Here is a 16,240-nt window from a genome sequence, read left to right as displayed (position 1 = left end):
CCTTCTTTTTCTGCTGGAAATCACCACGTTGTTGTCTGTGTCTATGAGAGTTTTAGTTGTTGTTGTTTGCTTTTTTGCTTAATCTCTTCACTTTTTCCACCTGGCTGCCCAAAGCCCCTCCCCTCTGACAGCTGTCAGTGTGTTCTCTGTATCTTTTGGCCATAAAAAAGCAGGAAATCTTACGTTTCATGACGGCATGGATGGACCTGGAGAATATTATGCTAAGTAGAGTAAGTCAGTCAGAGAAAGACACATATCATATGATTGCATTATGTGTGGACTTGAATGAACAACATACACAAACAAAATAGAAGTTTTATTTAATTTTAATTACTTTGAATGTAAGTGTACAGAGTTACATGTGGCTAGTGGCTTCTGTGGAACTAGACAGCGCAGGTAGAGGCTGCAACTGAGCAGATTGTTCTCTTTTCAGTTCTGGGTCTTCCATGGGGCCCGGCAAGGGTGAGAAGGGGGATCTCCGCTCTGGGGCATCTGAGGAAGAAAATAACTACACACCTTCTAAAAGAAAGTACCGGGGCTGAAAGGCAGCTTGGACAGCACCCAGCTCAGGTCCGTCCTTACAGGAGAGGGGCTGGGTCCCCGCAGGGCCCACAATGTGCTGGGAGGGTGGAGGGAGGTGGGCAGGAGCATCTCAACGGGAAGGTTTTCCTTGGCCCCCACGATCCAGCAAACATGACAAGGCTAAAAAGAGGGAAGAGTTTAGGACCGGAGTGCCAGACAGAGCATAACGCTGGGGAAGTGGAAAGAGGAGGGAGATAAAGGAAGCTGACCCGTGGCAGCCCTCCCCAAGAAGGCCCCTGTGGGACTCAGTGGGTGGGCCGCAGCGGTACTCAGGTCCACCTTTCCCGCCAGCTCAGAGCCAGGAAGCAGGTTCTTCAAGGCGAATGCCAACAAGGGAACGTTCACTGGAACAAGCATGAGGGAGGAGCTAGTCTGACCTCCGCAGAACTCTCTGATGAGCTGGGGAAAGGAGAGTGGGCGCTGCCCCGAGCTCCCTGCGTTTTGCTGTTCAGTCTGTCTTTGAAGAGCTGCCATCAAGAGGCCTACCGGTTAATGCCGTAGAACCACCGACCTCAGGCTCGGGGCTTGGAAGCAGGTCTCAGACCTTAGTCCAGCTCTGACCCACTGAGAGGCTAGTGCTCTGCATGTTGCAGGCACCTGGGGCTGAGAAGCGAGCAGAGATGCTGCCCAGCAGCTGGGAAGGGGCTCTGTCTGGTTCACTGTTCTAACGCCAAGGTTCCTGTTTCTGCTGGGATTGGGAGAGACGCTGCAGGGCCAGTAAACAAAAAATTTTTTTTTCCTATTCTGATGAATCATTGTTAAAACAAGAATAAGGCGGTGGAAGCTGGTTGATTTTGGCCTTGAAACTGAATAGCTCTGTCTTGGTTCTCAGCGGAGGGTCTTTTCCTGTTGTTACCTTTCTTTCTTAGGAGAGACCATGCTCTTGCATCAGCCAAGGCAGAGACACAGATGTTGGTGTGGGCGAGAGTCTTGCCTGTTATTTATGCGTCAGTCCGTCAGGTCCAGGGCCAGGGAGGAGCTGGGTTTTTCTACCAAAGAACAGGAAAGCGCCTGGAAATCACGGAAGATAGGAAGGCGGGTAGGTTCCCCCCAGCACTCACTGGGGAGAGGCTTTAAGGGGCCAAGGAACCTGCTGCCTTTTTTTGCTCCCTTTTTACCTTGTCTGTCTATCTTTCCATCTGTCCACCAGTCTTCCTGTTCATCCATCCACCCACTCATCCATTTAACCATCCACCTACCCATCCACGCCTTTTTATTAAAATTCTCCAATATTCAGTTCATGCCTTCACCTTTAGGGTTATGATCACCAAACTGCCTCACAAGAAGGCCATTTTGCAGCTTATCAACCCCAATGACATTTTTTTTCACTGATGAGTGTGTCTGTACTTTTAAACTTAATGTGTGATCCAACCGTCATCCTCAGGAAAACATTCTGAAGCCATAAAGAGTGAAGAAGGGAAGGGGAGAGGCATCAAAAATGCGTGTGAGGAGTGCGAATACCTCCTGGAGTGACTAAAACAGGAAGCGTGCCCACAGTTTTTGCACAGATTTTGGATTTCATTTGGATTTGGCTCAAGAAAAGGCCACTTTCTGCTCTTCTCCTTTGAGTGAGTTTTGTTGTCAGTGACCAGAGCAGGAAGCCCTCTTTAGGAGCAGGCAGGGGGTGAAGGCGCCGGTGACAAGCAGTCAGCACCCTCTCTGAGCGCCGCCCCCCCCCCCCCCCCCCGGCCAACCGCCGCCACCCTCTGGTCTGCTGGGGACCGCACAGAAGTGGAGCCTGCTGAAGCAGGTGGGTGTTCTCCGCCTGGTGCTCACCCAGATCCAGCTTTAACTGTCACCAGGAGCCGAGACTGGCTCTCACATCCCTGGGGAAGTTTGTCAGTTTACTCATGTTCTGTTCTCTGAGCCAGGCAATGTGTTGTCTTAAATGACAAAACTCTACAAATGGCAGTTCAGTCTCAAAGGAAATGCCCCACCTAAGAAATAATCTCGCCTTGCCAATTGTGGGATGATCTTTTTTATTCACACCAAAAACACACTGAAAATGTTGGCTTTTAAGACACATAAACAGTGGATGTGAATTCACTTGCTCATGCAGAAAGAGAGAGGAGAAACCACGTCTCCTTAGAGTGGCAAGCCAAGACTCAGCTGCGGGCCTGCGTTTTCCCCCGCAGACTTTCCACACCGCTCTGTAAGGCTGCTCAGGCTTTTTCAGAGGAAGCATTATCCTTGGCACGGCCTTGTGGATGACAGTTCTGAAGCTCTCGAAGGTCAGGCGTCTTAACCACGCTCCCCCACTGCATTGGCTTTGGGGCGGCCACCAGACCCTGGAGTGACTGTCTGTTGTTGTTTACAACATCCACTTTCTTACAAAAAGCGAGTTCAAAACACTCGCTTTCTCCTCTAACTCTTTTTTTTTAATGCTCTTGCTTATTTGGTTTTGCTTACTGCCTGTTGTGAGTTGCTAGAGCGAATTTGTATTCAAATTCAAAGCCAGCTAGCCTAGGAGTTGGAAAGTGCAAAGTCTCCGTGGGCTTGTTATTGTTTTGTCTGCCTAACTGCATCATCCACGAAATCTCACCAAATGCTGGTCTGCGCCCCAGTGCTGTCTGACAATGAGAATTAACGTTCCTCTCATGTGCTGTATAAAAGAAGCAAAAACAAAACTTAGTGATCCTCTTTGGTTTGTGGAGAAGTAAGAGCAGATGCAGTTATATTGCCAAAATGTAAGTCACCGACACCAGGGAGACCCGATGTGAGAGGGAGGCTCCCCTGGCCCAGGGCCCGTGAATCAAGGCTTGCCTCGGTGAGTGCATGTTTGCAAGGCTAAGTTTACCCTGATTCCTGAGCACAGCACTTTCCATTAAAACTGAACATGGGCTACTGATTTCAGGCAAAGTGGAGTAAGTGCATTGCACCTGTTCCTCTTGCTGATTACAGCTAAAAACCCTGGACAAAATGCATAATGTGCTAACAACCAGAAGACTCTGAAATGCAGAGGAAGGAAGACCAATGGCTAGAGATGGTCGAATCTGAGAATAGCCCAGAGGTGAGGGAAAGGTGTGTGTGTGTGTTTGCTTCCTGCATCTCCTGGACACTAGAGATGCTTGAAACCTGAAAATGTCATTGACTCAGACAAAAAGAAAAAAAAAAAAGCCCCAAGAAGCCTGCCTTCTCTAGCCAAAGGACTTGTAAAGGATAGCCCTGTTTAATACATTTTTTTTTTTTTTTTTACTGTACCCACCTACTCCAGGTAAAGACAAGAAAAAAGCTACCATGCTCTGCCTTCCCATTGGCCCCTGTGGCGGTGGCAACTGAGGTCAGAGCCTGTGAATCATTCCTGGCTTGCACTGAGGAGGGGCCACCTCACCTTCTGCCCACCTGTCGCTGTGGAGATGGTGGGTGGAACTGCCAGCCATCCTCACCTGCCCCCTGCGAATGACTGTCAGTGGAGGTGCCTCCTCGCCTTCTCCCTGGCACAGCAGCTGCAGAGGCTGCGGGGAGCCCTGTGGACCCGGACAGCTCTGTGCTAAGGGGAGAGCAGGAGGGGCAACACCCAGCCTTCCTGAATAGAGACTAGAGGGAGCTGAAGACAAGGATTCCTTAAGTCTGTGAATGAGGTCGTGGGTGACTCTCACATGAAATTGATTAGAGCCAACACAGCAATAGGTTTGAGAACTGAACTAATAGCACACAGGCTGCTGACTGACCTCCAGGCAGTAATGAGTGGGGCAGATGAGAAGAGCATGATCGAAGCCTTGGAAACGAGAGGGACCGTAACCACAGCCCGCGGAAGTGGGCCAGAGAGTGTGTTCTGACCTAAGCAGGGTGACGGCCGGCCGAATCAGAATGTTTAAACAGGTACCAGAGTCTCATGATGTGATACTCCAAGTGTCCAAGATATCATTTAAAATAACTTTTCATATCAAGAACCAAGAAAATCCCAGTTCAAATGAGAAAATAAAATAAAGTCAGATGTTTGAATGATCTTTAGAATTTTTTATTGTGGTAAAATACATATAACACACAATTTACCCTATTAGCAATTTTTAAGTGTAAAAGTTAGTGGTATTAAGTACATTCACACTGTTGTGCAGCCATCATCACCATCCATCACTATAAACCTTCTCATCTTGCAAAACTGGAATTCTATGCTCTTTAAACAATAACTCCCCATTCCCACCTTCCCCCAGCTCCTGGCAGCCTCCATTGTACTATCACACCTTCTGTCTTTATGATTGTGACAATTTTAAGTATCTCATATAAGGGCAATCATACAGTATCTGTCTTCTTGTGATTTGCTTATTTCACTTAGCATAATGTCCTCAAGTTTTATCTATGTTGTGCGTGTTACAGAATTTCCTTCCTTTTTAAGACTGAATAATACTTTATGTATATACCACATTTTGCTCATACAGTTAATCACCTACGAACTATGAACATTTGGTTTAGCCTTTATGTGTAAGGGGTTGTAAATTATGCTGCTGTGCACATGAATGTATGATTACCTTTTTGAGAGCCTGATTTCAATTCTTTTGGGTATAGAGTCAGAAGTGGAGTGGCTGGGTAATGTGCTAATTTTTAATTTTTTGAGGAACTGCCATACTGTTTTCCATAGTATGTGAAATAGCTGTTCCATTTTACATTCCACCAAGAGTACACAAGGGTTCCAATTTCCTCACGTGCTCACGAACACTTATGGTTTTCTTTTCTTTTTTTTTTTTTTTTTGATACTAGGCACTCTGCGGGTTGTGAGGCAGTATCTCATTGTAGCTTTGATTTGCATTTTCCAAATGATTAGTGATGCTGAGCGTCTTTTCATATGCTTATTGGCCATTCATACATCTTCTTTGAAAAAATAATTATTCAAGTCCTTTGCCCATTTTTAAATTGGGTTGTTTGGGTTTTTCGTTGCTGTTGTTGTTGAGTTTTAGGAGTTTTCTATATATTCTGGATATTAATTCCTTATCAGATATGTGGTTTGCAATTATTTCCTCCAGTTTTGAAAGTTACCTTTTTACTCTGTTAATAGTACCTATTGATGTACAAAATTTTTAAATTTTTATGAAGTTTAATTTTTCTATTTTTTTCTTCTGTTACTTTGTGTCATATTCAATAAATTGTTGCCAAATCCAATGTTAATGATATTTTTGTTTGATGTTTTCTTTTAAGAATTTTATTGCTTTAGGTCTTACATTTAGATCCTTGATTGCTTTTGAGTTAAATTTTGTATATGGTATTAGGTAAGGGCCCAACTTCATTCTTTTGCATGTGAATATTCAGTGTGTTAAAAAGACTGTCTTTTCATTAAACGATCTTGGCACTCTTATCAAAAGTAATTAGAGCATACATGTAAGGGTTTAGTCCTGGGCTATTTATTACATTCTATAGGTCTATAGTTCTGTCTTTATGTTTGTACCACAGTTTTGATTACAGTAGCTTTGTTCTGGCTATTCCTTTCTATTTCCATAGAATCTGGTACTGGTTCCCATTTTCATTTCTTATTTTAATAATCTGAGTCTTCTCTGTTTTTTTTTTCCTTAGCCCATCTAGCTAAAGTTTTGTCAATTTTGTTGATATTTTCAAAGAACCAACTTTTGGTTTCCTTGATTTTCCCTATTGTTTTTCTACTCTCATCCTTATTATATCCTTCCTTCTGCTAGCTTTGGGTTTAGTTTGTTTTTCTTCTTCTAGTTTCTTAAGTTCTAAAGTTGGGTGATTGATTTGAGATTATTCTTTTTTTATTTTAATCTTTAAAAAAATTAAATTTATTGGGGTCACATTGGTTAATAACATATACTTTTCCAGGGTACAACATTATAATTCAACATCTGTATAGTCTCTTGCATGCTCACCACTGAAGTCTCGACCCTCCTTCTTTCTTTTGCCTCCTGCCTGGAATCCAGATATGATATAGTTGGTGTTCTAACATCAATCTTTGTTCACAAGATGACTTTTAGGATGAAAGCCAGAAGCTAAAGATATTGAACTAAAAATCTGAAGGAGCCTTGGTTCTTGATGCCCATTGTGATGCCAGCCTCAAACTGCCACCTGTGAACTTTTTTCTTTTACCAAATTCATCATTCAATAAGTCTGAATTCACTTTCTTCACATGGTATTGAACATGGTCATCTGCTGAAACAGATTTCTTTTTAATAGATCGTAGTTAAAAAATGTCACAGATAATGTAAATTCTGTATAAACTGGTAGACAGTAAGTTCCATTGTTTTAACTTATAAGCCGCAGCTTCACAACAGAATAAAGAATTTGGGCCAGAGGAAGCAGCATTGGTCACGTGTAGAGAACAGTATTGTTTTTATAATTTGGAGCTTTCTGAATGGAAAAGTTCAGGCCTGACACAACTGTTAAAAGATTACTTAATGAATAGACTATATGGAAATTGTACAAAATGTTATCAACTTTAATCATAATAGCTTAAACTGCACTGTGTTACTAATTGCTATTCAAACTCAAAAACCTGGTTTTGAATCCTCACGAAGGCGGTACAGGTACACAAACATAAAACCTTGTACTTGGCTGGTGTGTGTCAGTACACGTTTCCTACGGAAGCTTTGGGTACAGGAAAGAGCCACAGACATTTAAAATAATGACTTTAATTGTCATTTTAAGTATATGGTAGAGGAGAGTGTTCTTTAGTTGAATGTACATTATATCAATGATGCTAGCAAGGCTGCTGCTGGCCTCAGTGAGCTCCAGGCCCCGACCTAGCAGCCTAGATTCACAGCTTGCCTTTGCCTAGAAAGTTACGTCTAATGTTGCTGATAGATATAAAAACCAGTTTGTACATGACAACACAATGAGAAATAAGCAATCCCTTCAAAACAAATTCTTAAAATTAAAAAATAAATGTTCACAGTGGTTTGTATCAACAGGGTGCATTTTATGACAATAACATGTACAGATTGAGCACCCTAGGGCTGTTTTTATATCCTAAAGAAAACAAGCATTTACATTATTCATGGGTTGTACTAAATTAAAAAAAGGGATAATCGTACACTTATCCCTTGGTCAGGATAAACTGTTCTGGGGTGTATAGCTTTAACACCATCATTAAATTTGTTTGCAAAAGGAAGAGAGAATTAAAAAACAAAACGTTTTTTTTCCCTTGGGAGTGAAGACTTTCCTTGGGAGGTCTTTCATTTGCTGTTCTAACCAGCAAATGCCATTCATTAACTCAAAAATGTAAGGGAGGGCTGGCGGGCTTTTGGTCAAGATGGTGGCACAGGCAGACATGGCTCGCCTCCTCCTATAACCACAACAAAATTACAACCAAACTATAGAACAACAATCACTCAGAACTGACAGAAATTGAGTTGAATGGAAGTCTGACAATTACAGAATTAAAGAAACCACATCCATCCGGGTTGGTAGAAGGAGCGTAGATGCGCAACAGGCTGGTTCCTCACCCACGTGTGGTAGATAAAAATCTGGGAGGGCTATCTTGTGACTGAGGACTCCCGGCCCCACACTAGGACCCCCAACCCAAGGTTCCAGTATCAAGAAGATAAGTCCCCACAATTTCTGGCTGCAAAAACCAGTCGGCATTGAGTTGGTGGAAGAAACTACTGGAGCCCCAAGCAGTTCCTTTTAAAGAACCCACACACGGTCTCACCTACCCAGACTCATTCCCTCTGGGCTCTGGTCCAGAGAGGTAGCTTGAGGGACGCCAGTGGCATGCAGAGGGAAACTGAGGTGTCCGGCATCAAGGCAAGCAGTGGTCGTTGTCCCTTTTCTGGGCCCTTCCCCGACACAGCTGGCATACCGGTGTTGTATCTAAGATTCTAGCAACTTGGCTAACATTGTTTGACCCACCTTGGACATCCCCAGAGGCTCCACTCCACCCAACTGAGGGGTCCACCCAAGCTGCTTTTTGATATGAATGGCTGATCTTGGCTCATGCTTCACAACTTCCTAAATCCACTCAGACAAGCAGCAACTGGCCTCAGTGAACTCCAGTCCCCAAACTAGCAGCCTAGATTCACAACTTGGCTTTGCCTAGAAATTTCCAAGCCCAGTACAAGTGGCAGCCATCTCAGATTGCTTTATAACTCAGGCGGGGTAGCCCTGGGCAAAACACAGGTGGGGGCTGACCTTGACCTGCATGACCCAGAAAACAGCAGGGCCAGCCCACCCATGGGACAGCTACAGACCATGTTGGAGCACCACCACCCTGGCTATGCACAGCCGATTCTCTATGGAGGATGGAGGTTGATAATCAGCAGTCACAGTCAATTCTTGCAGCTGACTGGCTTGGGTAAATCCCTCTCATTGACCTGCCAACAGCAGCCAAAGATCAACTGCAAGAGGAGGGTGCAACTCAGCCTACAGGAAGGGTGCACATCAAGTACCCAGCTTGAGTGATAGGAAAGGCTGTACCATGGGACCCTATAGGACCTCTACTACATTAGACCACACTACCAAGGCATGGAGTCAAAGCAGCTCTACCTAATATATGGAAACAAACACAGGGAGGCTGCCAAAATGAGGAGACAAAGAAACATGGTCCAAATGAAAGAACAGATCAAAGCGCCAGAAAAAGATCTAAGTGAAATGGAGATAAGCAATCTATTAGATGCAGGGTTCAAAACACTGGTTATAAGGATGCTCAAGGAACTTAGTGAGGACCTTAACAGCATAAAAATACCAAGTATAAAATGAAGGATACACTAACTGAAATAAAGAACAATTAAAAGAGAAACAACAGTAGAATGGATGAAGCCAAAAATCAAATCAATGATGTAGAACATAAGGAAGCAAAAAAAACAACAACCAGAAAAACAAGAAGAAAAGATAATCCAAAAAAAAAAACAAGGGTAGTATAAGCAGCTGGTGGGACAACTTCAAGCATTCCAACATTGGCTTCATAGGGGTACCAGAAGGAGAAGAAAAAGAGCAAGAAATTAGAAATCTATTTGAAAAAACAGTGAAAGAAAACTTCCCTGATTTGTTGAAGAAAATAGACATGCAAGTCCAGGAAGCACAGAGGATCCCACACAAGATGGATGCAAAGAGGTCCACTCCAAGACACATCCTAATTAAAATACCAAAGGTTAAAGGTAAAGAGATGGGAGGGCAGTGTGGGCGAATGGGTGAAGAGGTGAGGGGATTAAGAAGTACAGATGGGTAGTTACAGAATAGCCATGGGGATGTAAAGGACAGTGTAAAGAAAGGGAGTAGCCAAAGAGCTTACACACATGACCCATGGACATGAACAATGGTGTGGGGACTGCCTGAGGGAGTGCGGGGTGGTAGGGTGAGGAGGGCAAAGGGGGAAAAAATCAGGGCAACTGTAATAGCATAATGAATAAAACATAATTTAAAAAAGAAAAAAATGTAAGGGAAGGACCCCAAAACACTATTTGAGCAAGCTGACCAATACACATTACAGTTTTAAAAATGAAGGTTATATACTATATGTTACGACTGCCAGCTAAGCGGTGTCAAAATGACATCTATTTCTTTGCTTGCTTTGCGATCACACCCCTTGAAGGTGTTACGGGTCTCATGGCATTTGGCTTCTTTTTCTCTGCAGGATTTAAAATCTGAAAAGAGCACATTAGTGTTTCATCCACACTCATCATGGCACCTGCGTTGTCAAACTCTCCGCAATAATTTGGTGCAGAAAACAGAGTGACCAACTTCTTCTTTGCAAAAAATTCATATACACCTTCAACCACCTGATGGGCTCTATGTACAAGATCCAATCATGCTTACAGAGAAATTTTGCAACCACTTCTGCACCAAATGTGAAAGACACTCCGCTGTCATTTTCACCCTGGCTTGGACATCAGTATCGGGGTCAGATCACAAAAGATCACAAAGAAGACCTTGATCTGGTACATCGGCTGGTTGCATACTTTCCAGTATCTGCTCCATAGATTGAAGATCTGGTGATAAACTTGCATGACAGCAAAATATTTTCTCACCCACAATGGCTGCTATCAGTAAACAGTTAAAGCACTCTGTGAAAGTTCCCCATAGTAAAATGTTATATCTTCTTTTACACTCATAAAATCCATAAATTCTATTGATGCTGTCACATTCACAGTTTCCTCGGAGAAGAAAAAATTGTCGGGATATTTGATTTTGTACGCCAGTAAGAGGCAGATAGTCTCCAGTGGCTGCTTCCCCTTGCCCACATAGTCCCCAAGAAACGGGTAGCTGCTTTCTTTCTGGCAAGAAGCCACCATACTCAAAAAGTGAAGCAAATCATAGTATTGCCCATGAATAGCACCACAGATTTTGAGTGGTGCTTCAGATTCTAGTAGGATAGACTGACCGAGAAATGTCTCATGGGATTTTAAGCACAGTCCTCTGATTTCATTCTCCTGTAGCTGGACATTCTTACCAGGCTTGGACCCTCTCGCTTCTAGCAGCCGTTGGATGATGCTGTTGATGCTGCGGTTCTCTGTGTCTGCCACCACCTTCCCACCGCTGGCCCTAATGCGGCGGCGCTGCCAGCAGCTCACGCCCGGGATTCAGGCCACCTTTCCCACACCCGCGCACAGAGGTGGTGGTGGCAGCCGGGGCGCACCACCTCCTCAACTGCCCCGCACTCTGCTTCTTCCTTCTCTCCCCACTGGAGCCACGAGGAAGAACAAAATAGCCCCGACTCCTTGGCCAGCCTCTCGCCCGTGAACTTTTTGTGAGAGAAAAATTAAACTTCTACCTTCTCTTTGGCCTCACTAGCAGTCAAACACAATTCCTACAGCCTCAGAACATATTACAAAAGGTGATGAGGTTGCCGTGGCGTTGAACATATGCTGACTTCAAGGGAACATGTGCTAACCGGTGTGAAGAACAAAGTTAGAAGGAGTACTGGAGAGCAATGTGGAGATGGGGAAGACTTTGCCTTGGGAAGGATGATTGGGGGGGATCGGTTGAATGGGCATGAACTTTAAGCCATACTTTTGGCATTGTCTGGTAGGGGGTCACCTTATTCTCCACTCCAGTGCTTTCTGAGTCACTCCTTCTTCCCAGTAATCCCTGGGGACCGAGCTTTTGCTACTCCGTCAGTCCCTGCCCTTAGGGAAGCCATCATTGGCCAAAGTGAAATAAAACATGGGCGAAGGGCAGCTGGGAAGGCCCCCTTCAAGGACGAATCTTCAGTGACTTCCCGAGGCCCATGCCGTGAAAATGCGTTGAGCCCTGGGCAGCTTTTGGCCTGACATATGTCCAAGGCTCTGATTTAGAAAAGCAATGGGATGTGCGGGGAGGGGAAAATCAAGTCTATTCTGAATGGAGCATTTACAAATGCAGTGCAGGGCTTTGCACAGTTCACAGGCAGAGGAAGGAAGCCTTATTGGAAACCCTTGACTTGTGTATGGGTTGCGAGATCTGTGTCCAGGCCTTTGTGTGAGGAGACAGTGAGAAGGAAGCAGCTCTTGTTTTCCCAGATTCTTTGTGGCTCTGATGGGTGACATTTCCACAGAACAAATCCTCTTCCTTGCCAGGCGTGTTCGCGCCCCTGTGCATGGGCCCCTGTCCTCTGCTTTAATGGGGCAACATGTGTGTGGCCATGAGTTTTATGGGCTCATCATGCAGTGAAATCGTTGTGTCGTTTTGTTTCTGCGAGAGGAGAAATGACATCTTGCTTCTTCCTCCTCCCCCCCTCCTCTCCGCGGTTTGCTTTGGTTTTTTACAGTTTAGTCTTGGTGGGGCCATCACCCCCTAGGGGGTCAGGAGGATGACCAGCCTTCCTGGTCCTAATACAACTGGAAGGCGCAACCGTGCTCTTCTCTCGGCTCAAGATAAGAATTTGAATTAAACCTCACTTAGCCGGGCGCTTCCCTTTGATTTATCGGCAGATGCCTCTTGCTGTTTGAGTCTCGTTAAATTGCTGGCAAACACTTCACTGACCAGCTGTTTCTATTAAGCTGAAAGAGCGCTGCGGAGCACGGTCAATCCCCTTGCACTTTGGATGGTTCTTATATGTGATCCCTGTGGGGTGGCCACAGGGAGGGCATTGTTCCCTGGACCCTGGGAGCTGGCTGGTTAATGGTAGTGAGGGTTCTTCTGCCTGCGCATGGGAACAGGAGGCGGCAAGTGTCCTGATCAGGGACCCGCTGCTCTATTGTGCACTCAGGGGTTCTGTCACGCTAGACTCTGGATGAAGGGAAAGGCCTGATGCCCAGCCCCTGGGCTAACATCACGTAGGTACCTGCTCTATGGGTAACGAGCCCAGCGCCAGTAGAACGTTCTTCCCCACTTGCCAGCCAAGGATATGGGTTTGTACCCAGGCTCAGGGGCAGCTCATTGTATGGAGCCCACATGTTTCCCAGAGGAAGAGGCGACATGCGCTTTCATCAACTGTCTCATAGTCCCTCCACTGACATGTACTGAGTGTTCCCTTTGTGAGAAGCCCAGGGCTGTCCACTTGTGTGCTCTGCATCTTTGTATGAATAAGAAAGAGTCCCTGTCTTCACGGTGGACACAGCTCTGTGCTTAGGCCAAGGCTCAGGCGGGCAGCCTGCGCATGCGACTTCTGTGGAGAGGCCGCGTGTCTGGGAGGCACCTTTGTGCAGTGCAGGGGCGGCACCGCCGCCCTGGGCCCACATCAGCCACTACTGGCGCTGAGGGAGCTTGACTGGCTGTGTAGCTTTTTTGCTCCAGGATATGCTTTTTCCACTCCTCAGTGTGCCCCTAGGCTCTCCTATCTCTACACTCACTCACTTCTCTCTCCGCAAACTGGAGTCCCACCTGGTCCTGAGCCGCTCTTTCTCTGGGCACTGAATACAAATCAGAGTGGTCCTGGGGAGTCTTGCGTGAGGCCATCTAAGCCTGAGCTCGGGCCTGGCCCCTGGATCAGGGCTGTGTCGGCTCATGTGCCAGCCCCAGGTACCAGGGGAGCCCTGCTTCCAAGTGCTTGGTGGCAAGGATGCTGGTCGTGCTGACATGTGAACCTAAGAAGCCGCGATCTCCTTCACTGTCCTTACATGAGATCCTAGCTCCAGGCAGCAGAGGCATGGCTTTGGACTTAGAAGTTCCAGCAAAATGTCTCAGAGGGCCATGGAGTCACACCTGGGCTGACTCTCAGCCCCTTTTCAGCTGTGTTATCACAGGAAACTTATTTAACCTCTCAAAGAGCAGGGAGTATGGAGCCATTTGATGGCCAGGAATGATGGACAGTAGTTTATTTCCCAGGTGCCCTGGTCTCCCTTTTCTTCCTAATCTTTATGTTAAAAAAAAAGTAAGTCCCTTCCCTTCCCTTCCCTTCCCTTCCCTTCCCTTCCCTTCCCTTCTCTTCTCTTTCTTCTCTTTTCTCTTCTCTAAAAATGTACTTTTAAAAGCTGAGTTGATTTTACACCCATGTTTATAGAACATTATATACAATAGCCAAAAAGCGGAAGCACCCTAAGTGTCCATCGATGGATGAATGGATAAACAAAATGTGGTGTATACATATAATGGAATATTATTCAGCCTTAAAAAGGAGTGAAATTCTGACATGTACTATAGCACAGATGAACCTTGAGTACATTATGCTAAGTAAAACAAGCCAGTAACAAAAAGACAAATGGTGTATGATTGCACTTATATGAGGTTCTGGAGCAGTTAAACTCTTAGAGACAGAAAGGAGCATGTGGTTGCAAGGGACTGGGGTGAGGAGAGGGAGAGCAGGGAATTATTGTTTAATGAGTATAAAGATTCAGTTTTGCAAGATTAAAAGAATTCTGGTGATGAATGGCGCTGATGATTGCAAAACAATGTGAATGTACTAAATGCTAATGAACTGCACACATAAAAATGGCTGAAATTGTAAATTTTATGTTATGTGCATTTTACCACAACCGAAAAAAGAAAAGGTGAGCTGGCCAAGTTTTTCAGTTATGTTGTCTTTTAACTACTTGCCAGTTGAGAGGAAATATTTTATTTTACTTAAATTTTATCGTAGTAATTTGTGCACAGAAGTGAAAAGAACTGAACAGCACTGTGCTGAAAAATGGCTGCCTCCTCTCAGGTCCAGCCCCTCCCCATGCTCCCCAGTCCCTGTGGATTTTTTCAGCTGGGCAGTGGAGTGGCCTGCAGAAACTGGGGGAGTCAGAGCAGAATATTTCCGAGCAGGACCCAGGACCAAAGACGTGAGGATGTCATAGAAGCCATGCCAAGCTGTCATCTCAGGGAGGATGCCGGGCTGCAGGAAAAACCAAAGCTGACAGGCAGGTGAGGTGAAGGGGAAAGGAACCTGGCTGGGCCTTCTTTGGGCTTCTTCCCAATTATGTGAGCTCAAAAAAAAAAAAAAAAAAAAAAAAATCCCCTGTTTTGCCTAAGCTAAAAGACACCGGAGTATCAGTGGTTTTCTGGGAGGAGCTTATACAGAAATTGCCACCAATGAGTGGGTTTAGAGGCGTCTGTGAAAAATTGGGGTAGATTGTAATAATAGTAACCTGATGGGGCTCAGCTCTGTTCCGAGCACTGTCTGTGTTTAACTCATGGAGTTCTCACCATGGGCCCATGAAGCAGGGACTACTATTATCTCTGTTATACAGCTGTGAGAGTCGAGGCATGGATTTGTGAAGAGATTTGAAAGTCACATGGTTAAGAGGGTAACGGAACTGAGTTCAGATGCAGGTCGTCCAGCCCCAGGGTTTTTACTCCAGGAATCTGCACTCAAGAGATGAGAAGGAGGGAGAGCAAAAAAACAGCCCCAAAAGAGCCTCTCAGGCAGGACAAAATGCAGCCCCCAAAAGTGATCCTGGAAAATTGGCAAATGACAACCCAGGAAGGTGCAGATGTGGGCCTCAGTGGAGAAAAACAACGGACCTAAATTCTTCTGGGAGGCTCCAGCAGCCGGGAGGCTCCAGCAGCCGGGAGGCTGGGGCTGAGAGGGCGGATTAAGGGGGTCATGTGAGAACAGGGCTTTGGGGATGGGAGAGACAATGCTGGGAGATGGACATCGGGGAAGAAGAGGAGGCTGAGGACCACGGGAGGGGTGAGGGGTGGGGTCCAGTTGCTGAGTCTTCTATATTGCGCACCTAGAAGGGCTGTGACCTGCTGGGGAGAGTCAGAATGCCAGAGGCAAGACCAGGAATTTGAGAAGAGACATTGGGCCAGAGCCAAAAAGGCTCTGGGAATGGTAACATTTCTCTGTCCATCTGTCCATGCATCTGTTCCCCCATTCATCCAAACTTCCATCTATCCACTTTTCCTTCCTATCATCCATGTATCTTTCCTTATTTTACTTTCACCCATTCTTCATTTTATTCATCCATTTCTCTCTGTATTAATTTGCCAGGGCTGCCGTAACAAAGTACCACAAACTGGAGATGGCTTAAGCAACAGACACTTATTTTCTCACAGTTCTAGGAGCTGGAAGTCCAAGATCAAGGTGTTGGCAGGGTTGGTTTCTTTTGAGACCTGTCTCCTTGGCTTCTAGATGGTCGAAAATCACATGATCTTCCCTCTGTGTGTGTCTATCTCCAATTTCCTCTTCTTATAAGGATATCAGTCATATTGTATTAAGCTACACCCTAATGACCTTATTTTAACTTAATCATCTTTTAAAGGCCGTGTTTTCAGTCACATTCTGAGGTAGTGGGGGTTTGGGCTTCAACATATGAAATTTTCGGGGATACAGTTCATCCCATAACACTTTCCTTCTATTTATCTTTTTTTTTTTCAAACACCTGTCCTTCCTTCCATTCATCCATTTATTTATTCAGCAAATATTTATCGA

General features: G+C 45.3%; 1 pseudogene; it reads right to left on the bottom strand.

Annotated features, from left to right (window-relative positions):
- Positions 1-1,071: 1,071 nt before the first annotated feature.
- Positions 1,072-13,338, bottom strand: LOC129066891 (serine/threonine-protein phosphatase PP1-gamma catalytic subunit B-like; annotated as a pseudogene).
- Positions 13,339-16,240: the final 2,902 nt, after the last annotated feature.

This window comes from Pteronotus mesoamericanus, unplaced genomic scaffold (assembly GCF_021234165.1).
Source record: "Pteronotus mesoamericanus isolate MK-2021 breed Mesoamerican mustached bat unplaced genomic scaffold, CSHL_Meso_final contig_20, whole genome shotgun sequence".
NCBI classification, from domain to species: Eukaryota; Metazoa; Chordata; class Mammalia; order Chiroptera; family Mormoopidae; genus Pteronotus; species Pteronotus mesoamericanus.
This window is presented reverse-complemented; position numbering and strand designations above follow the sequence as displayed.